Below are 24,910 nucleotides of genomic sequence, written 5' to 3' on the forward strand. Positions count from 1 at the left end.
AAGAGCACACATAGTTTTCAGAGCTTAAGAGGCTTATCTTGGGCATTTTATATTTTTTCTCATCAGTGAACTAAACCTCCTATTAAAAAATTTAAATTCTAATACCTCAAGAGTAATCTCAAACTAGCAACATAAGAGCTGTGGGGCCAGAAGGAAGTAACCCTATAATCATCAACGAAAGAGAAGCGCTTGCAAAAAAAAAAACAGAATGAAAAAGGAAAAGAAAAAGAAAAGAAACATAAAATTGCAAACAAAGCAATTCAAGGTACACTGGGAAAATTCATCCCCAAGGAAAGTCGAATGAAATAGAATCTTCTAAAAAACATTTTAAATTAAGTACATGGCAGACTTTGTTGATTACTGCCCAAAGAGCATCACCCCTTCCTTCATGCTCCACTGGACATTGGATGCCCAGCCTTGGCACAGAGCTCAATGTTGGCTTACCTAACCCATTCCTGCTTGCCAATCATTGGTCCAGGAGTGTATCTGTGTGTGTGTGGCGGGGGTGTTGGGGGCAGGGGGAGGGCTGTGCATGATTCAGCTCTGAAAAAAGGGATATGAGGGAGGATTTACTGGAGCCTAATAGGAGGTTTTCCTCTCAGGTTGGAGAGATAAAATTCTTTTGGACAATAACCTTATTATTTTAAACTCAACTTTCATATGAGGACAGGAGAAGAACTGAAACAGGCATTCTGTGACCCATAAGAGGAAAAATCACCAACACTCTGAAGTAGAGAGAGAAAGGACGAGAGGAGGTTGGGCACCTGATGGCCTCAGGGAATCTCAAACCTGGTCTGCTTTCCTCCAGACCACTCATTAAAACCCACACGATTTTACCCACAAGAAAAGCCACATGATTTTGCCACTACTGGTCAGGTTCTCTTATTTGTAAACAAAACTGAACTTACACAGTGTATGTTTGAAATCTTCTAAAATCTTCAGAAATATGAAACAAATAATATTCATAAAGCAAAAACTAATTAATTATGTAACAAAATGGTGAATATGAATCAGATACAGCTATATATTAAACAGAATCACACAGACATCTGAAAATGGAAATGTAATCACTAACAAAGTAGACTGATAAATAACAAACCAGAGAGAAAGTTAGTGAATTGATAAGAAGATATGGTGAAACTGATCTAAGAAATAACATAGAAAAATCAGTCCGTGGGAAATAAGAGAATTTAAAAGACAGTAAGTTAAGTAGCTAACAAGAATTCCAAAAACTAAAGCAGAAAAAAATGTTGGTAAGGTATTTCCTAAAAAGGACACGGCTAACAATTTTACTAAATTAACAGAAAACTTGAGAGCTGAAAATATTGTCACTTCTAGGCAGAAGATGGGGGAAATGCAAAATATTATAGATAAAAAATATTCAATATTATTGGGGAGAAAGAAGAAATGGCCAATGCCAAAAGACAAGGTTTAACGGTTGCAAATTGTATAGGGGAAACGACCATTAACCTAAAGTTCTATTAGTAAGTTAAATTCTCATCTAACAGTAAGGGCAAACATAAGGTCTTTTCAGAAACATAAAAACATAAAATATTTTCATGGAAATACCTACTAAATAAGAAAAATAGTAAACCAAGAAGAAAGGTTGGGATGCAAGAACCAATGAGATGAAGGCAGGCATGAGTAGGTGAATTAGAAGGTGATGGGTGGATGCATGAAAGATGAGGGGAGCTATGGTTTTTACAATGGTAAGTTCTATCTTCTTTACAGTACCTGTTGCTATTTTTATTTGTTAAACAGTTAAAAATTTTAATACTAATATATGCTTGCTGTGATAAGCTCAAAAACAAAAAGTGAATAAATAAGACTAACATTTCTTACATTTTTTTACCATAAATAGTGACCATTAGCATTCTGTTTTACATCCTTTCTAACTTAGGTCTCTATAGATTACAACCTGCACAATGATTTTAGAATTGGAAGGTATTCCTAAATATTCATACTATGCATGTTGTTTTGCTACTTAAAAAAAAAGTAACAATAAGCAAAAGATACACTTATAAGCCAATAATTTGAAACTATTTTAATACTTTTAATTCACACTTTTTATATGTATAGAACAGATACCACTCAACTTGTTCTGCAAAGGGCCAGATAGTAAATATTTTTTGGCTTTGAGAGAGATAAGATCTCTCTTGCAACTTCTTAATGCTGGTGTTGTTGTATGAAAGGTGCCACAGAAAACATGTCTCATTCCATTCGGCTCTGTTCTCTCTGTCACACTGCTCCTCATAACACAGGCATGGCAAGGCATGCAGCTATCAGGAAGCTGACTTGGAGAAACATTTAGTTTTGGTGCCAGAGAATATTTTTACGTGATTTGCAAGTCACCTGCATCCATTGCTGAGTTACTGTTAGAAGACTCTACCCGATATGCACATACAAACACACACTTCATATTATGGAAATGGTTCCCAGGAATTCTTCTCCCACTCACTTGGTGAACTCACAAGTGCTGTGACAGGAAGGCACATGGCCAGAGGTCTTATAGTACTATGAATATGCCTTACAAAAGCATGTGTATGGTGGAAAAAAACAAAATTTGAAAGTCAGATTTAGCCTGAAGAAAATTCCTTCAAATACTTCAAATACCAGGTGAACAAAACTGTACAGAGATGTAGTTGTCATTAACTCTCTAGTCAAAACAGTTCCCTCCTATCAAGAATGTTCTCTTTAACATAGCATGTATAATTTTAAATGTACTGTATTTTCATTACCTTTTTGATAGAAATGAAATAATAAAGTTCAAATATTCCACTGTAAATAAAATTTTAGAATATTCCAGTAAAGTAAGATGGCAGTTATAAATTCTCAATTTGTTTGTGTAGAAAGTCTAATTTTTTAGTCATATTTAAATGCGTTTTTCAGAAAACTGAAATTTCAGGGAAAAATTTAACAGACATTAAATGTCATAAATATAAGTAATGAAATATAGTCAAAAGAAATTATTCTGACATTTGGAAATAAATTATACCAAATTTGTGTTCAGATCACACTAAAAGCTGAATTTAGTAAGAGAAAAATATTTTTCAAATAAAAGTAATTAATAGGCACTTTGGCTATTTGGTAATCCAATTAAAGAAGAGTACTATATATAGACATGCTGAAAGAACATCAAATTTCTTGTTGATTTTACACAATATGTTATGTCAACAGATATAATGAAAAATATTAAATACACTCTCTTGTCAACCACACACTGCTTAATGAGTCTCATAAATTCACAGTATTTAGGGCTAGTCACCGCTCAGGAAGCCTTGAAATTCCCTGAAATCTAACAGCTCATACATGAGAGAAACTTGATAGAGGCTTGCCCAAATTTGAAAATAATCTCAAAAATTCATATACATTATCAATGATGAATTATAAAGCCAAAAGATACTTTTCTAAACTGGTATTAATCAAATGCACACACATACATTTCAATCAACCATGCTACAGGAAAGACTGAATTTTCATTCTATTTTTTCTACAGAAAATATAAAAACAGTTTGCATATGAAGAGATATTCAAAGAGTATGTATCCAAAAATACTGGGGAAAAGCATAATTGTGTCGTTAGGTAGTTAATAAGAGTATTATTTTATTTTCTGAATTATGTAACATTTTGACATTGTGGCATTTAGAGTGTTTTAAAATTTATATTTTGGTGTGACTTGTTCTCATTCTAAATAAATAGTCACATTTCTACCATTTCATTTTCATAATTCTTATCATTTTTCTTAAAATGGCCCCAAATTGAGTATTTTTCCAGGTCCCACAAAGCCTGGCTCTTTCTCTGGTTATAACTATTTCCTAGGAAAAACTATTGCAGGTATTGAAACAAGATTTTTATATCTTCAGATATAGGACTTCTGATGACATGTCAGAAAAATGTTTATATGTAACATAATCCAAAGTGGTTTCTAGTCAGGATAATTCACAAACACAGAAATACCTCTGAGATTCATAGTTATTTTCTTATTTTTTTAACAGCAGGTTATCCTTATATTGTGACTAACCAAAAATAAATGATAAAATACATTAAATGGTAGAGAAAAGTGCTTTTAGTGTTGAGTTCACTTTTTAATGTGCTATATCCACAATTAGTCTCACAATTACACAGTCTTTATTTCATTTATAATCTTGCTTATTGTCTCTTTGGCCAGATCTTCTGGAAGAAATCCACAGTCTCCTGATACAACATTTTCAAGAGCATACCACTTGCTAAATTGAACTTAGTATTTATTTTTTTTCATATTATCTTCATAGGTTTATAGTAAAAGGAACTCTAGAGTCTGTACTTTGTATAAAAGTGATAAGATATAAATAGTCTAAAAGTGGTATTTAGCATATAACTAGCTACCAACTTATTCCTTTTATAATAAAATGTGATATTTGATAAAGCTTGGTATATTTAAAAGATAATATCTCAATCTGATAAATTCTAGAGCTATATCACACCAAGTTCCTGATTAGCAGCAGCACAACCTAGTATAAGGAGCAGACAGAGACTGTCTGTTCTTGAATGAATCCAGGCTTTTTACATGCTGGCTCACTGACCTAGAGCAAGTTATTTAACCTGACTGTATGTCATTGCCCAACTGTGAAACAGTCATAACAATAGTACCGACATCATGAAATTCGTGTGGAGACTAAATTAGATAATTTATACATATTACTTAAAAAGAATATGTAGTTGGGTACAGTAGCTCACACCTGTAATCCAGCACTTTGGGAGGCCAAGGCAGGAGGATCACTTGAGATCAGGAGTTGGAGACCTGTCTGGGCAATACAGCAAGATCCTGTCTCTAAAAATATTTTAGAATTTTAATAATTGTTGAAAAAAGAATATGATACATAGTAAATCCTTAATAAATGTTATGTTATTATTTTTGTTATTATTGATAGTCATAATCTTTCTCTAACATTTGGTCTTTAATTATCTAAAGTATTTGAAGAAAAAGCCAAGCACAAAATTCATTATCTGAAAGATAGAGAAGCAAACACAGGAAATGTGTTTTAAACACAGTAGATCTGATTCAACGTTTGATTATCATTATTATTATTTTTCATTAGGATTATAGGTTCTTGATGACAAATAGTAGAAGTCCCTTTAAATCTTGCAGTTGTCTTTCCTATTTCAAGAAAAGAAGTATGACACTCCAAATAATACATCCACATTAAGATAAGTTGGAAACAGTCTAACTGAAAACAGCATGGTAACAAAGTTATGAAAAACCTGTGAGTCTGACATGACTTCCTGAGGTTGAAGCTTGACTACACATTTTAATTTTACAAGGAGAGATGACTCAGCGTGTATGTAAATAATTTTTTTCTTTGTTCAGAACATTAAACAATGTAAACAGACTAATGGTGACGTTTTCATCTTGGCAAAATTGGGTGGCCACATCAAGCATCACCAAAATTGCTTACTGAAAGTATTTGTGAAGAAATCTACTGAAGTCAACTCCTAAGGGAGGAGAATACTATTAATATATCATGGTGGTCTAAATATGCAACATAATGCCAAGTTCATTTGAAACATCTTTAATTACTAACAAATACCATTGTAGTCCAATGAAATTTATTAATTTTAATGAAAGAATATTTCTTAAATGTAATTATTTTAGATCATTTTATCATGCTTACAAATTTATGAAAGTAATACTGCAAAAAGTATATACAAATACATCATTTTCAAAATCCCTAACAAGAATATGACAACTTCTCTAAATAATAAATTTTTTATTTTTATGAACCCTAGATGTCAGGCTTCTTTTTAAAACTTCACAGCAAATGTAATTTAAAAAATTAAACCATGATTTTCTGTGGTAACAGTTAAATCCAGTAAGCAATGTCAGGTTTTCTTAATATTTTCCAACTTTGATTTATTTTTTACATTACCAGGTATTTTTTTCTATTCCTATTAGAGATAGATTATGTTGTAAAACTTATGTCATACAAATGCTTTCTTTCTATGCTTTCATCCCCGCTAAGGCTTAAGTCATTAGCAACAGCGCTCATTCTACAATAATCTGATTTTTTTCCCCAAAATGAATATAAATTAACAAATCAATGTAAAATCCTTACTAGGCCAAAGAAACAATGTTTAAAAGTATATGGCATTGTATTCTAATAGTGAATCATTGGGGCTAGAAAATGTAGATTGTCTCTATAATAATGAGGCAGGATACTATAGAGCAGATGCTCATATGTTGGTTTGTTATGAAAACAGTCTACCTAACAATAAAGCATTCAAACCTCCAACAAAAACAAAGCCAGTGAGTTTTACTTAGAAACTGTTGTTTAGAAGTATTTGAGGTCAGAATTTATTAAAATTCAAACAGCTTCCCCTTAGTTGGTAGTAAAGCAAATATGAAACATTTCCTACCTTATACATCTCTGTCTGATATGGATTATTCAAAAAGAATACTGGGGCAAAACAACAATTTGGCCAGCTTCTGACATACAGAGTATTGCACTCAGGCTTCATTTGTTCTGCCAGCACTGGCTCCTAACCCATAAACGAGTTTTTTAAATAATCGAACAATTGCTAAGCTCACAACATTGGCACAGTGGAAAATGTGCTGAGCATAAAGCATTCTAGAATAACATTTAGTGCACTGTAGATGAAAACTTAGCAGATTATGCAGGGTTCTAGCAGAACTAGAACTTTGGTGTCTATGGGAGATCTGCTAAATGGGAGGAAGGTAACAGAGAAGTGACATTTCAAACAGCCCTCCTGTGCCAACATTCTGATGGTTGATCCACTCATTTCACTCATAATAACATCTGTATAAACTAAGTCAAAGCATGAAATGGTTATTTATATCACTGACTTTGTACAGCTCAATGCAATAAAAAGTAAAATTCATTTTAAAAGCATATCAAGGTTTATGCTTCTCATACTGCAGTAAATCAGATGACTAAAAAGAGACTAGCAGCAGGAAAGCTAGGTAAACAGAACAGGCATTGCAATTTCCTCTTCAAACACCCTTGCCTCAGAACGACAGTGCCCAATAAACTCCTCAGAAGTGGCTCACCTTAAATAGTCCTCTTTACGGAAACCCTTCCTGATCATCTGATCATCAGACTTAAAAGTAGTAATATGTTTTCAGGATACTTTCACTGTGGGAACACTTTTCATGAATTTAACTGAAGAGTTATTTGTTTAATAATGTATTTAATGCCTTCCTCGTGCCTTGATTAGAGACCTCTTGAAAGCAAGAACTCTGCTTCTCTTTTTCTTTTCCGTTTTTTTTTTTTGTTTTTTTTTTTTTTTTGAGACAGAGTCTGGCTCTGCCACCCAGGCTGGAGTGCAGTGGGGCAATCTTGGCTCACTGCAACCTCCACCTCCTGGGTTCAAGCGATTCTCCTGCCTCAGCCTTCCAAGTAGCTGGGACTACAGGCATGTGCCACTGCCCGGTAATTTTTTGTATTTTTAGTAGAGACAGGGTTTCACCATGTTGGCCAGGATGGTCTTGATCTCCTGACCTTGTGATCCTCCCGCCTCGGCCTCCCAAAGTGCTGGGATTACAGGCGTGAGCCACTGCTTCCGGCCGGTGCCTCTCGTTTTATCGTAGGAAAGTTCTGAACAGAGGACCTTCCTTGCACGGTAGGTTGGCTTCCTTGTCGGGTGGATGACTACTAAATGTGAAATGTGTGAACAGAAAAGTATGGAAGTTAACATAATAGGAGCCCAGCTATATTCCTGCCCTCAAGATTAAACAGATAGTAAGTGTGCAAATTTATTTTAAACATTTTAAAGAAAAGTATTTCAGAAACAACTCAAGTGTTATCCCATCTTTCCTTCCTCCTTCCCAAGAGTATGTTCTCTTGGTGGGTAACAACCCCTTGTTTTAGAGTAAATGATTTCCAGCATTTAATTGATGCTATTCATTAGGCATACGAACTATGCAGTGATTATTATCATTTTGAGATTTATCTATATTGGATACCTACAGATCCATTCGACTGTTTTGTGTGCTAGTGTTATTGGTTCTTTAAGATCATACTGTACTCACCAATTTTCATGTTATTTTATTTTTAACAACTTTATTCCAATACGAAAGAACACATTTAAGGTGCACAATGTGATAAGTTGGAATATAAGAAATCAAAAAAATCCACAAACAAGATAACAGACATTACCCTCAAAGGTTTCCTTGTGCTCCTTTATCATTTTCTCCCTTCCTCCTCTCTCCATCCCATTTCTTCTTCATGGGAAACACTGACAAATTTTTGGTCAAAAGTTACTTTACATATTCTAGAGTTTTAGATGAATGGAATCCTACAGCATAGAATTCATATTCTTTTCATCTGTCTTCTCTTACTCTGCCTAATCATCTTGAGACTTATCCATGTCATTAGTGTATATCAGTAATTAGTTTTTTTCATTGCTGAGTAGCATTTCTTAAATGCATTATATATTCATTTGTTGATGAACATTAGAGTTGTTTCCACTTTTTGGCTATTATAAATAAAGCAGCTATAAACATTCATCTGCAAGTCTTTGTACAGACATATGGTAGGAGTATATTTAACTTTTTATGAAAGTGGAAAACTGTTTTTCAAAGTATTTTTATCATTATATTTTCCCACCAGTGTGGGAAAGGGGAGTATGAGCGAAACCATTCTCCACATTCTCACAAAAACTTGGAGTTGAATCAGTTTAATTTTAATTGTGTGAATAGTGTGTATCACATTAAAGTTCTAATTTACATATTTCTAGTGACCAATGATGCTGAAATTATTTGCCTGTGCTTATTTGCCATACTTATATCTTCTTTAATACATGCTGCTTTAAATTATTTGTCCAAACATTAAATTGTTTTGTTTGCTTATTGATTTTAAGAGTTCCTTAAATTCTTTATAAGATATATAAATTCTTTATCAGATATATACTTTGCAAAGATGTTATTCCAGTCTCTGGATGATCTTTTCCTTCTTATAACAAAAAAAATGAAAGATTTTACTTTTGACAAAACTCAACTTATTGATTTGTTTCATGGATTATGCTTTTGCAGTGTATCTAAAGTCACAAACATTTTCTCCTATGTGTCCTTCTAGAAGTTTTAGGGTTTCCGATTTTATAGTCAGGATCCATTCCATTTTTATTTAATTTTGTTATATGATGTAAGATATGGATGGAAGATCTTTTTTGTTTGTTTGTTTTTGGCATTTGGATATACAACTGTTCCAGCACCATTTGTGGAAAAGACTATGTATGCATCCTGCAAAGAACTGCCTTTTCATCTTTGTCAAAGATTAGTTATTCATATGCTTGTTGGTCTATTCCCGGACTTTTCATTTCTTATGGTCTATTTGTCTAGCTTGATGCCAATACCACATTGGCAAATTTATTGTACCTTTATAGTAAGTCTTTAGCCACATACTGTTATTCCTCTAACACCTTTACATCTTTCCGAAGTTATTTTTGTTTCTCTGGATCCTTAGAATTTCCATGTAAATTATAGAATGATCTTGTCAGGTTTTACCAAAAATCCTACTGGAATTTTGATTGGGATTGCACACAATCAATTTGAAGTAGGAAGAACAGATAGAGCAAATGAAACCATAGGATGGATATACGTATACTAAAAATTAGTTTTTATATAAAATTTAAAAATAATTATATTTTATCCTATATTTTATCTGTCCTATATTTTATCTGACAGCCTTAATTTTAGGAGAATTAACACCTTAATAATATAGTGTTCATATCTATAAAGAGTTTATTTCTTTGTTTACTTAGATTTTTGCTTTTGTTCAGAAAATTATTGTATAATTTCTGGTGTACAAATACAACTCGCAAAACTCATTTATTATTCTAGTAGATTTTTCGTTGATCTCACCAGACTTTTTTCAGACAACCAATTTTCTCCAAATTAGTATCCTTTCCAATCTATATATTTTGTTCCTAATTATACTGGCTAGGTCCTCCAGAACAATATCGAATAAAAGCAACAAGGCCAGGCACGGTGGCTCACGCCTGTAATCCCAGCACTCTGGAAGGCTGAGACGGGTGGATCAAGAAGTCAGGAGTCCAAGACCAGCCTGGCCAAGCTCATCTCTACTAAAAATACAAAAAATCAGCCAGGCGTGGTGGCACGTACCTGTAATCCCAGCTACTCAGGAGGCTCAGGTGGAGAATTGCTTAACCCCGGGAGGCAGAAGTTGCAGTGAGCCAAGATCGCACCATTGCACTCAGCCTGGATGACAGAGCCAGACTCCATTTCAAAAAAAAAAAAAAAAAAAAAAAAATTAGAGTGGACATCCACGTTTTGTCCCTGATCGAAAGGACAACATATTCACCTATCTTTTAACATTAAGTTTATATTTGCTGAAGGTTTTATGTAGATGTTTATTATTGGTTGCAGAAGTTCCCTCTGTTTCTAATTGGCTGAGAATTTTATAATGAATGAATGTGAGTTTTCAAATGCTTTCTGCTGTTCCATTAAGGGGGTCATGTAGTTTTGCTTCAATCATTTTTCAGTATAATGATTACGCTAATTGATTTCTAAATAGTAAAGTACCTTTGCATTCCTAAATAAATCTCACTTCATCAGGATATAGTCACATTTTTATATATTGTTCGATTCAATTTGGTAGACTTGGTTTAGCATTTTGCATGTGTGTTCATAAAGAATACTTTCAGGTTTTGATTTTCTTTTAATATTTGCACCCGAAAATTTGGTATCAGGTTAATGCCGGCCATATAGAATGAGATAAAAATTACTACCTTCTCTTCAATTCTCTATAATTGTATAGAATTGGTATCATTTCTTCTTTACATGTTTGGGCAATGTCAATGATAAAGCCACATTACCTGAAGTTTTCTTTGTAGGAAGATTTCTAACTACAAATTAGTTTTTTAAGAGATAGACAGCTATTCAGTTATCTACTCCTCTTGAGTGAGCTTTGGTAGTTTGTGACCTTGAAAGAATTTTTCCATTTCGCCTAAGTTGTCCAACTTATTGCCATATGGTTTTTCCAAATATTCTCCTATTATCCTTTTATACCTGAAGACCTATTAACCACTCTCATGCCTACTGTTGCTAATTCACATTGTTCTACTTTTTGCCGCCTCCTAAATCTGGCAAGAGCCTTACTAAATTTAACAAATTTAATCAAAAAATCTGTTGGTTTCACTGATTTTCGCTGCTTAACTGATTTCCACTTTGATCATTTTTGCATTTCTTTTGTTTACATTTAGTTTAATATGCCCTTCATTTTAGAGATAATTAAGGTGAAACTAAATCAATTAATTTGAGATATTTCTTTTTTCTTGTATGTGTTGGGTGTTGAGTTGCCCTTCTAACTGCAATTTTAGAGGCATCCCACAAATGTTCATATCTTGTGTTCTAATTTTCATTCAACATAAACCATTTTATAATCTCCTTTTAGCATTGTTCTTTGGCACATAGATAGTTACAAATGTATTATTTGGTACCCCAATATTGGGGGGATTTTTCCAGATTTGTTATTGAATTCTTATTTACTTTCATTGTTGTCTGAGAATATACTTATTAATTTATTAACTTATTAATCAACTAACCAGGTTACACCTTAAACTTTTATTTTATTGAAATTTGTTTTATTTACTACAGTGTGGTATAACTTGAGAAATTATCTGTGTGCATTTGAAAAAAGATATGTATTCTGCAGTTACTGAGTGGAGTGTCTATAAACATCGATTGGGTCCAGCTGGCTGATGGTGGTGTTCAAGTCTTCTGTGTCCTCGCTGATTTTCTGTCTGCTTGCTCCATCCAATGAAGCACTAAAATTTCTGATTATAATGTAAATTTTTCTATTTCTCCTTGCAGTTCCATCAGTTTATGTTCCACATACTCTAATGCTTTCATATGTGGCGCATATGTATGGTATAATGTTCTGCTGATCCCTATATAATTATGAAATGAAGTGTATCCCTAGTAATAATACTGATTCTGAAATCAACTTTTTCTGATATTCGTATAGTCATTCCAGTTTTCTTTTGGTGTTATCATGATGTAACTTTTTTTCAATCATTTTACCTCTGCCTCCTGAGTTCAGGCAATTCTCCTGCCTCAGCCTCCTGAGTAGCTGGGATTACAGGCACACGCCACCATGCCCAGCTAATTTTTTGTATTTTTAGTAGAGATGGGGTTTCACCATGTTGACCAAGATGGTCTCGATCTCTTGACCTCATGATCCACCTGCCTTGGCCTCCCAAAGTGCTGGGATTACAGGCTTGAGCCACTGCGTCGGGCCTAAATTATGTTTCTTATACAGAGTATACAGTTCGGTTTTGGTTTTATATACAATCTGATCGTACAATCTGATAGTCTCTGCTCTTTAAGTGGATTGTTTTAAACCAGTTATCTTCAATGTAATAACTGACATGATTAAATTTAAGTCTATATTCTTGTTATTTGATTTTACTTTGGACCATCTATTCTTTGTTCCCTTGAAAACTCTTTTTCTGCCTTCTTTTGAATTACTTTTTAAATTTCATTTTATTTTTTTTGTTGGCTTATTAGCATTGTTTATTTCATCATTTTAGCAACTACTTTCAAATTTATAGTATATTTTTAACCTTATCACCCTACACTTTCAAGTGACACTATACCACTCTGTAAGATAAGAATCTTACAAGAGGGCACTGACATTTCTATTCTCATGGACTTTATTCAATTGGCACACATTTTACTTTTACATATTTAATGAACTCTATACTACAATGTTATTATTTTTGTTTAAACATTCAATATTTTTAAGAGACATGATAAAAATCTTACATATTTAATCTTATAGCTACAATTTTCTTTGCCCTTCATTCACATATATTGATACATATTTCTATCTAATGTCATCTTCCTTCATCATAAAATATATATTTGAATACACTTTTTGCAATGGGAAAGCTGCCATTGATTTTTTCACCTTTGGTGTGTTTGGAATCATGCTTTATGTTGCCTTCATTTAAAAAAATTTTTTTTGCTGAGTATAAAAGTTAACATTGATTTGTTTTTCTTTCAGCTTTTTAAAAATACAATTCCACTGATTTCTCTCTTGTAATACTTCATATTTGCTTATTTATTTATTGAGACAGAGTCTCACCCTGTCACCCAGGCTAGAACATAGCTTATTGCAGCCTTGAACTCATGGGCTCCAGCTATCCTCCTGCCTCAGCCTTTTGAGTAGCTGAGTAGAGTCACTTACCACCACACCTAGGTAGTTTATCATTATTATTATTATTATTTATTTGTAGAGATGGTGTCTTACTCTGTTGCCCAAGCTACTCAAAAACTCCTGGACTCAAGCCATCCTCTGACCACATCTTCCCAAAGTGCTGCAATTACAGGCATGAGCCACCACACCTGGCCTTGTATTGCTTTAGATGAGAAATATATGGTTTCTGTGCCTTTTTTACACTGTATACAATGTATTTATTCCCCTATGACTGCTTCTAAAGTATTCTGGTTATCCTTAGTTTTGAACTATAAGATTATAATATATTCCTTGGTCAAATTTTCTTTATGTTTCTTATACTCAGAGTTTGTTTCACCTCTTGGATCTCTGGTTTTACAGTCTTCATCAAATTCAGAATATTTCTGGCTATTATTTCTTCAAATACTTTTTGTGCTACTTGAAATTGTCTCACAGCTCAACAAAACTCTTTGAAAAGCTTTGGATTTTTGTTTCTGTTTCATCATGATGTTTTTTATTGCTACGTCTTGAAGTTCCCTAATCTATTTATTGTATCATGTCAAATCTACCACTAGTCCCATCCAGGGTATTTTTTACAACAGACATTGTAGTTTCCATCTCTAGGAATTTTGAGTCTTTTAAATTTCCTCTGTGGCTCTACTTGACTTACTAAAACATCTGGAATACAGTCACAAAGCTGTCTTAATTCTTTGCTAATTTTAACATTTGCCTCCATTCGAAAATTAGTTTTCATTGATTGATTTTTGTCTTTATGATGAGTCACACTTTCTTGCTTACCTGATAATTTCTGATTGGATGCCAGACACTATATTCTGCTTTGCTAGGTTCTGGTTATTTTGGTATTTCTATAAATATTCATAGACTCTGTTCTGGGACACAGTTAAGTTACTAGAAACAATTTCATCCTTTTGAGTCTTGCTAAAATTTATCAGGCAGGACAAAACTGGTAATCATTCTGGGGCTAATTATTCCCCAGAACTAAGGTAAGAGTCTCATCCTATCTCCAGTACCTCATAATTAATGAGATTTCCCAGTCTTCCTGGTGTAAACATTTGTTATACCTAAACGTATGTAAATACTCACCACATTCCCCTCTAATCCTTTTGAGTGGCTCTTTCTCCAGCCTCAGGTGTCTTCCTCACAAGTGTGCACTGATCAGTACTCAGTTGATTACAAAAGGAGGACTTGCTGAAGATCTCCAGAATTCTCCCTCTGTATAGCTCCCTCCTCTTCAGTATTCTGTCCTGGAACTCTAGACACTTCAGATTCCTCCAATAGCAACTCAGTTCCTCAACTCAGGGAATCGACCAGGATCTGACTGGAATGCCTTTCCTCTGATGTTCCCCAAAACTCCCTCAGTCTAATATGCTGAGGCAGTTATCGCTCATCTCTCAAAGATTACTGTACATTGAAATCTAGTGGCTATTTCCTTAAAAACCACTGTTTCAGTCATTTTCAGATAGGGTTAAGTCTGGCCTCATGCCATCTTCCCACCCCTCTTACTCCATAATTGACTTTCAACACATAATCTTTCAACTTGAAGATGGTGCAAAAATAATGCACATTCAGAAGTAGTAATCTCCACTGAGTAACCACACACACACACACACACTGAGAATATTTTTTTACACTATTACTAATTCCACTGCAATCAATATCACTATATATGTCTCTGGTTCGTTCCTGCCCCTACTGTATTTGACTAGATAGAGAGTTTTAGGATCACGGGATTAATACATCTTCCATCTATTTTGCTGGAATTCCCCAAGCCAGCTATAACATTTTATACTGCCAGAAACAATATCAGGAAGTTGTTCTTAAAATTTACCTGTCAGTCCTATGATACGTATGATGTTCTAATTATCAGTTAGTGTAATATGTATTGGAGTTTTTATTTCCAATGACAGTTGCCTGTTCTGACTGGGTGTTTGGAGCTTTGGTCCATTTTTAAATTATGAGGTTGCCTCCATTATTACTATGGAATTCTTCATATAAGACAAGTGAAAACCCATTAGGAAATATGTGGTTTTCAATTACCTTCTCTAATATACAACACTTTTTTCACTTAGTTTTTGAATTGCAAGTTTTGTGATTACAAAGCTTTAATTTTGAGATTAATTGAATTTCCCTCTGTATAGTCTAAGTTTGTATGTTTTGTGTATAAAATCCTTCCCTAATTCAGGATCTTAAGGACTATCTTCTAAGTTTTCTCTAAAATGTTATACTTTTAAATTGGGTCTCTAATTCATCTGTAATTAATTTTTTATATGTGGTATGAGTCACAGATCTAATTTTATCTTTTTTTAAGGGTTTTTGAAAATCCCAGCATCATTTATGTAGTAACTTTTCTATCTTTTTTCCCCCCAGGCATGTGATACACTCATTTATATGTGGGTTCATTTCTCTGTTATTTTGTTCACTTGGTCTATTTGACTATCCCTGTATGAATATCCGTTTGCTTTAATTACTATGGGTTTAAAATAAAGCTTCTATACCAGGAAAAGTACATGTTGACTCTCTCTGAGAATTTTGATGAACATGTGAACTTCAGATTCGTCTGATCACATTCTATGAAAAATCCTTTCCACTTTTTACTGAAACAACCTCAACTTTATGGATTCATCTTTGGGGAACTGACATCTTTACTATACTGATTTCTCTCATCCCAAACATTTTATAAATTTCTCATCTATTTAGCTCTTACTTTATGTCTTTCAATAAGGTTTTACAATGTTTTCATGAAGGTCTTATAAAGCTTTTGCTACCTCTATTCAGAGGTTTACAGTCTTTGATTCTTTGTTTCAAGTACAGAGGGGTGCTGTTGTGTTTTATATGTTGGTCTAATATCCAGCAACCTTTCTCTTTTATTATATTAGCTCTAATATCTGGTTTGTACTTTAAACAATTTTAAGAATATTGTTATCATTTAATAATGGTAACAGATTTGACTTTCTGCTTCTAATTCTTATACTTTTCTTTTCCATATATCACTATCATGTCCAGAATATCAAGTACAGTGATGAGTACAATCAGTTGATAATGGGCATCATTTTCTCCCAACTTTAAAGAAAAGACTCCTTGCCTTTATACCTGTGTTTACTTGCTGTAAATGTTTATTCAATTCCTTGTATTAGATACCTACTGTGTTGGAGTTTTTTAAAAATCATGAATGGGTAAACTGAATTTTATCAAGTACTTTATATGAGCAGTTAACAAGATGATCATGTTATTTCCAACAATATTTTAATCTGATGAATGTTAATACCTAAAACCAAACCTACCTCATATTCCTGAGATAAATTCTACTTGGTCATTATATCTTTCCATTTTCTTTACCTGTAACTATAGATGGTCTCTGGCTTATGATGGTTCAACTTATGATCTTTCAACTTTAAGATGGTGCAAAAGTGATACACATTCAGTAGACATTATACCACAAGTGATCACAGGACCATTTTGTTTTTCACTTTCAGTACAGTATTCAATAAATTACCTGTGATATTCAACACTTTATTTGAAAAACAGGCTTTGTGTTAGATGATATTGCCCAGCTGTTGACTAACACGAGCGTTCTGAGTGTGTTTAAGGTAAGCTAGACTAAGATGTGATGTTCAGTAGGTTAGGTGTATTAAATGCATCTTCGACAAGATATTTTCAACTTACAGTGGGTTTATCAGGACATAGTCCCAACATATGTCAGGGAGCATCTGTATAACTATCTACACTGACTGTGTATTTTTAGTTGTAAATGTAATATGCACAGTAGTCATTATCTGACAGCTTCATTCCTATGGAAGCCTTCTGTGTCACACTGCTTCATAACTGGAAAGTCTGTATTTTATCAGTGTTAGGCTTTTCAGTACCTATTTTCTAACATTTTGGCTTTCTTAAACAATATGATGTTTATCATGTAGTGAATATTTGTACTAGTTATGCTGTGGTTCCACACAGATATTCTTTTTCCAATTTTGTGACTTGATGGAGCTTTTGCTTCTAACAGCTGATACCCACAATCCTTCTTTTGTGGACTCTCTCTCATGCTATGGAGCTTCCATGCACACACATGACCTCGCCCCTTAACCAATGCCAGCTGGAGAATAAGAAAGCTCAGCTCCTTGACTCAAATCAGGACAACCTTGTGGAGCAAGTACATAATACGTTTCCTCAAGCTACCCTCCAAAGGGACATAACCTGAGGTCACATGATCTTAACTATCCTACTTTTCCCATTCCCTTACCAGTCATCCAAAGAACAATTGCTTAGTAACTGACATGCAGGTGAAGTGCTCATCTCAGGTTATGTTTCTGATAAGCCAACATCAAAGAGTAGTCTTATAAATTAGAATATACCTCCTGGAAAAGTACATTTCAAGGCTTTTGACAAATTTCTTCCCATGAGAATTGATAAGTTCATATTTCCATCTGCAATGTGAACTATTCTTTCTCCTTATCCTCCCCAACATTAGAGCAGTGTGTGCACATGTTTGTGTGTGTGCATATATACATACACACTGTTATGGACTGAATGTTTATGTCCTCCTAAAATTTATATGTTGAAATCCTAACCCACAATGTGCTGGTATTGGGGGAGGGGGGCTTTGGGAAACAATTAGATCATAAGGATAGAGCCCTTATGAATGGGATTAGCACCCTTATAAGAAACACGAAAGAAGTGACGTCTCTGCTCCCTGATGCATGGGGACACAAAGAGAAAATGGCCATATACAAATCATGAAGAGTGCCCTCACCTCACCAGACATAGGGTTTGCTGGTGCCTCTATCTTGGCCTTAACGGCTTCCATAACTGTGAGAAATAAATGTCTGTTTAAGCTTCCCAGTCTGTGGTACTCTGTTACAGGAGCCCAAACTAAGACACATCCATATATATTTTTTCTTAACTGAAGAGCAAAAAATATATTTCACTATTATTTATATTTTTACAAAATATAATTAATATATTTTTACAAAAATATAAATAATATGTTTAATAGTGAGGTGGAACATAATTTGTACATTTATAGTTCCATATAGTGAAGCTTTCACCAAATACATGAACCTATTCCATACATCAGTTCACACATCTGCTTTTAATAACTAAGGGGTGTCCAGGTGTGGTGGCTCACACCTATAATCACAACACTTTGGAGGTCAAGGTAGGTGGATTTCTTGAGGCCAGGAGTTCAACATCAGCCTAGTCAACATGGAGAAACCCAGTCTCTACTAAAAATACGAAAAATTAGCCAGGTGTGGTGGCAAATGCCTGTAATCCCAGCTACTGGAAAGGCTGGCACAGGAATCGCTTGAACCCAGGAAACGGATGTTACAGTGAGCTGAGATCCTGCCTCTGTACTCCAGCCTGGGTGACAGAGGAAGACACAGACTCAAAAATAAAATAAAATAAAATAAAAACTAAGGGAAAGGAGCTCGCTATCTCTTGGTGTAGTTCAATTTAGGGTGCAAATCTTACTGCTATTATTCTCTTCCTATGTGTACAAAATTTTATGCATAATTAGCCCTCAATTTGCATTCTGAAAGTAACAGAAAAGTAGCCTAATCTAATCTGTCTTTAACAAAATGACACTTCACATATGTGCAGAAACTTTCTTCCTCTTTTTTTTTTTGAAACAGAGTCTTCTTCTGTTGCCAGATACCAGGCTGGAGTGCAGTGGTTTGATCTCAGCTCACTGCAATCTCCGCCCCCGGATTCAAGCAATTCTCCTGCCTCAGCCTCCCGAGTAACAGAGACTACATGCCATCACACCCAGCTAATTTTTGTATTTTTTAGTAGTGACGGGGTTTCACCATGGTCTCGATCTCTTGACTTCATTATCTGCTTGCCTCAGCCTCCCAAAGTGCTGGGATTACAGGCATGAGCCACCGTGCCCGGCCTATGTGGAGACACTTAGACCTGTTTCCGTAATCTCTCTGTTATCCTTCCTCAAATCTTTTCTTCTCTAGACCTAAATTCTTCTGTTGCTTTTCATAAGATATGGTTAGAAATTCAATCAATATCTCTTCACTAGTCCTGGTCAATACGGTTCTAAATAGAATGCTGTTTCAAAAAGTCAAAATAAGAATGGCAAATAAACTTTCCCTTGGTATCAGAAAAATATATATGGCTTTAAAGAAATTTTAAAAATGTTTTTGAAATATCTTACTTAAAATTCTCAGATTTTTCTAGACTGACTTTCTGTGTTCTAAAATTCTGGATACAGTTTTCATTTCCATTTTTCTGACAAGATATTCCTCCAATTTTATTAAAGAATGCTGAAGAAGGGCATTCAGTTCAAATATATAATTCTACTTAGCAATGGTGTCCAAACAGTGTTATTGCAAGCAAAATCTCATATTAAGTATCATAAAATTAATAGGCCACAGAGAACCTTTGGGTAATCTATAATAAAATAAATTTGCTTCTGTGAATTACTTATTCATAAAAATATCCATGAGATTTATTTTTATGTTCAATGGTATATATACACAGAGCAGCAGACTAAATATTTATTCATATTTCTCTGTTTACATCCTTAATACTTATAGGTTTGTTTTTCTCATTATCATAATCCAGTGTTAAAAAATATTTTAGATCCAGAAGAGCCAATTAATTACTAAAGCAGAAGAATAAAGTCAGAGAATTGGCACTACTCAACTTCAAGACTTACTATAAATCTACAGTAAAGAAGACAGTGTGGTATTAGTAAAAGAAGAGACAAATAGATGAATAGAACAGAGCAGAGATCCCAGAAACTGGCTCACATAAATACAGTGAACTGACCCTTCACAAAGACAGAAGGCAACAGAATGGAGCAAAATACTCTTTGCAAAAAGCAGTGCTGGAAAAACTGGATATTCACATTTAAAAAAAAGGTTTAGAAACAGATCTTACATCTTCACAAAAATCAAATCAAAGTGGATCAAAACTATAAAACTCATAGAAAATAACATAGGAGAAAGCCTAGATGACCTTGAGTGTGACAATGATATTTTAGATACACCAAAGGCATGATTCATGAAAGAAATAATTGATAAACTAGACTTATTAAAATTTAAAATGTCTGCTCCCAGAAAGATAATGTCAAGAGAATGAGAAGACACTACCACACTGAAAGAAAATATATGCAAAAGATACATCTGATAAAGGACTGTTCTCCAAAACATTCAAAGAATTCTTAAAACTCAACAAGAAAATGGATAACCTGATTTTAAAAAGTTGGCCAAAGACCTTAAAAGATACCTCACCAAGGTCAGGCGCGGTGGCTCAAGCCTGTAATCCCAGCACTTTGGGAGGCCGAGGCGGGTGGATCACGAGGTCAAGAGATCGAGACCATCCTGGTCAACATGGTGAAACCCCGTCTCTACTAAAAATACAAAAAATTAGCTGGGCATGGTGGCGCGTGCCTGTAATCCCAGCTACTCAGGAGGCTGAGGCAGGAGAATTGCCTGAACCCAGGAGGCGGAGGTTGCAGTGAGCCGAGATCGCGCCATTGCACTCCAGCCTGGGTAACAAGAGCGAAACTCTGTCTCAAAAAAAAAAAAAAAAAAGATACCTCACCAAACGAGATACAGAGATGAAAAATAAGCATATGAAAAGATCCTCCACAGGCTGGTCGCGGTGGCTCAAGCCTGTAATTCCAGCACTTTGGGAGGCCAAGACGGGTGGATCACGAGGTCAAGAGATCGAGACCATCCTGGTCAACATGGTAAAACCCCATCTCTACTAAAAATACAAAAAATTAGCTGGGCATGGTGGCGCGTGCCTGTAATCCCAGCTACTCGGGAGGCTGAGGCAGGAGAATTGCCTGAACCCAGGAGGCGGAGGTTGCAGTGAGCCGAGATCATGCCATTGCACTCCAGCCTGGGTAACAAGAGTGAAACTCCGTCTCAAAAAAAAAAAAAAGAAAGAAAAAGAAAAAAAAAAGGCTCCACATTGTATGCCATCAGAGAATTGCAAATTAAAGCAACAAGATGCCACTACACACGTTTTAGAATGGCCAAAACACAAAACATTGACACCACCAAATGCTGGTGAGGATGTGGAGCAACAAGAACTCTCATTCATTGCTGGTGGAAATGCAATATGGTACAGCCACTTTGAAAGACAGTTTGGTAGCTTCTTACAACACTAAACATACTCTTAGCATACAATCCAGTAATCCCACTCTTTGGTATTCACTCAAATGAAATGAAATTGTATGTCCACAAAAAAAACCTGTGTATGAAGGTTTATAGCAGCTTTATTTGTAATTGTCAAAGCTTAGATGTAACCAAGATGTCCTTCATTATATGAGTGGATAAATAGACTGCTGTATCCAGACAATGGGACATTATTCAGCACTGAAAAGAAATGAGCTATTTATTAAGCCATGAAAAGACATAGAGGAAACTTAAATGCATATTACTAAGATGCCAATATGAAAGGGCTACATACTGTATTATTTTAACTGTAAGTTCTAAAGTTTAACTGTGTAACATACCATACAATTCTAACTATATGGCAAACAGACAATCAAAAGATCAGTGTTCAGTGCTTGAGGTTAAGAAGGTGCGAGGTATGAACAGGTGTACCACAAAGGATTTTTAAGGCAATGAAACTGTTCTGTATGATATCAATGGTAGATACATGTTATTATACACTTCTCCAAATACAGAGAATACACATCATTGGGAATGAGCCCTCATGTAAACTATGTATCCTGGATGACAATAAGCTGTCAGTGTAGGTTCATCAATGGTAACAAATGTACCACTAGTGCTGGGTCTCACTGGGGAGGCTGCTTGTGTGTACAGATGGGATATTTGGTAACTCTCTATACTCTCTGCTCAATTTCTCTGTACAACTAAAACTGCTCTAAAAATAAAGTTTATAAATTTAACAATATTTTATAGGATCTTGCAATGGATGAGATCTAAGGCCACTGGCTCCTCCTTTCACATCTATCATGGCCAGTTCCCACTATTGCATATCTTCCATCTGTGACCCTCTCTAGGGGGCAGCTAATTTTTCTAAGGAGAAAACGAACAGAGAATGTTTCAGTTGTTCACACACAAAAGGCATGCACATGTGTATACATAGAGTTTATTTTGTGAATATTTAATATTGTTTCAAACTGACCTATATATAAGGCCACACTGGCATAAACAGTGGAAGTTCTCTGCATCTCTATGCAAGGTGAGCATGCCCACCCCACTTTCAAAACACTGAGAATACTGATTCTCATGACTGTCCTGGACTTACCTTCACCAGTACCCTTCAGGAGCAGGAATAATGATCAACATTCTACAGAACATCGCTTCATTTATTTTCTGCAAAAAGAGCCCTGGAAAATGGCAGAGCACTGGACGGTTTATGCATAGTATACTAGCTGTAGGTCAAAGATGTTTTCCATACAGCTAAGGGCAAGTTAGAGAGAATGCAGCTAGGGCTCAGTGCTCTCTCAGTGAGTTTTAGAGAGAAAGAGAAAAGTGTGTGGCTTTGTAGCATTATTACTTAGCAGAAGCGTGCAAAGCAGTTGCAAGGAAACCTCTTGCCTTCATTTTGCAGAAAGCTCTCGCCTTTCTTTTGCAGACGGTCTCTGACAACTTGCACTGCTCAGGGTTTTCTTTCTCACAGGGTTGCCCTTTTCCTTCCAGCGTCATTGCTGTCTGGTCATTCCTCAGGTGCACTGAGCTTTATTTATATTCTTTTTACCTTTTATAGTGCAACTTCCCAGTATTAGATCTCTTCCACTGCAAGGTCCTATAAAATATTTTTAAATACACAAGATATATTTTTTCATGGCTTCTTAAATTTCTCTTTGTGGGAAACTTACATATATGATAACATTTTGGCTCCATACAGTCTTCTATCTTCCTTTGATAGAAGACTTCTTTTTCCCCTATTTTCCCTACCTTGACTCTAAGCTACACTGAGACAAACTATCTCCTCTAGCTTTTTGAAAGGCTTAGTTGAAATTTCATTCAAGCATTCATTAAGCACCTGCTAAGTTTCAGGCAGTGCCTTGAGTGTTGGAAATACAGGAATGTGTAGAGCTTTTTGAGAATTCAAATAGCTCCAGGCCAATGTGATAACTGCCATCTAAAACCACTTTGAAAATTAGAGTAAATAAAAGTTTGAATTTCCTGAACAATTGTGAAAGGCTTCCCCAAAGAGAGAGCAACTGAACCAGGTTAGAAAGAATAAAAGTTTTCCAGAGGATGGAATAGAAGAATATGGGCATTAAAGGGAAGAGCATCACATTGGGGAACAGATCTGTGTCATATGCTTACAGAGGAATTCTGACAAGAACTGAGGCTGGTTGATGAAGGATGCTGCATAACAGCTGGATTATTAAATGAAGGTAATTGGAAACCATCTAAAAAGTTTAAGCAAAACAGTACAGGATCAGCTTATTGTTCCAGTATGATAATTATCAACTGTGTACAGTATAAATAGTAGGTGACATTAAGGAAAAAAACCATTCAGAGATTCTTGTAATAGCTCATATAAAGGAAAACAAAGATCTAAATTAAGGTAGTGTGTCATATCACTTCTGCGTTTCTATCTTAGTGGATGCCTGCACTATCAACTCCAATAGCTCAGGGCAAAAACCATGTCGTTATCTTAGAGTTCTTCCTCTCCATTCTATTCAGCATACAAGTCCCTGTTGATGTCACTATGCTTAAGCAATATGACAATTGGGAACATAATGAATTTAATTTTAGATGTACTGAATTTGGGATGCCTATGGGTGTTCACATCTAGGAAATATTTGGAAAGTGGTCTGAAGGCTCAGGAGAGAGTTCTGGGCTAGAAATAGAGATTTGTGAGTCACTGGCACACACAGTAAATATAGAAGATAAATCATGGGAATAGATTAAATTACCCAGGGAACATACATAGAACAAGGATCATGGTGAAAAATGGGATCTGGGGGAAAGCATATATTTAGGAAATATATGCTTTGAAAAAGACAAGGAGAGTAAGAGCTGAGTGCAGAACCAGGTGAAAGTAGATGGTTGACCACAAGTATTTATGTTATGACAGTCGAAACTAGCTAACAGGGTGAAATCCAGAAGAGAGTCCAAGTAGACTAAAGAGAGAAAGCAAATCCTTGAATGTCACAATCATCTAATCATTAGGTTCCTTGATCAATATCAGCAATTATAGCCAGAAGGGAGTGCACCTTGGGAGAAACCCAATCTTTCAAAAAAAATCTATGTAAGAGAAAAAAAGAAGAAAGGACCTGGGAAAGCATATGAGGAAATACTGAAGGAATATTCTTTTTTCTTCTTTTGTTGTTTCTGATAATGATGTAGATGATGATAATGATAATGATGATATAAGTTTAGAATGGAAGAAACTTTAGTATGCTTGTGGGCTCAGGGTATAGATTTCACTTCAAGGAATAGATTAAATGTATGAAAGAAAAAGAGAGATAAACATGAAAGTAGGCTAGAGGCAGAAAGAAACAGGAAGAGAAATGCCCTTTTAATGCACCATTTCTGAGAATGAAGGAAATACAGTAAGAGTGAATGGGTTACTGACAAAATTGCAGATATGAAGGATCAAAAAAGAGATACATGAGGTCTAACAGCCTCAATGTTTAATAACTAAATAGGTAGTAATAACCGATCCTAACAAAGTTCCTACTATGTGTCAAGTGCTTTTCTAACTGCTTTTAAGCAATATTAACTCATTTAATCTTCACAATGACTCTA

The 24,910-nt window shown here is 34.9% G+C and overlaps 1 protein-coding gene across 9 annotated transcripts in view; it reads right to left on the reverse strand.

Annotated features, from left to right (window-relative positions):
• CTNNA2 (catenin alpha 2) overlaps nucleotides 1–24,910 on the reverse strand; it is a 1,148,556-nt gene that overhangs the window by 1,033,281 nt on the left and 90,365 nt on the right. Inside the window, exon 2 of one of the 9 annotated variants that reach the window (XM_078349003.1) lies at nucleotides 10,118–10,231. The exons of the other annotated variants lie outside the window; for them this stretch is intronic. The gene's annotated coding sequence lies outside the window, so the exon portion shown is untranslated. The remainder of the gene's footprint in view (nucleotides 1–10,117; nucleotides 10,232–24,910) is intronic. 9 annotated transcript variants of the gene reach the window in all.

This window comes from Callithrix jacchus, chromosome 14 (assembly GCF_049354715.1).
Source record: "Callithrix jacchus isolate 240 chromosome 14, calJac240_pri, whole genome shotgun sequence".
Classification (NCBI taxonomy): Eukaryota; Metazoa; Chordata; class Mammalia; order Primates; family Cebidae; genus Callithrix; species Callithrix jacchus.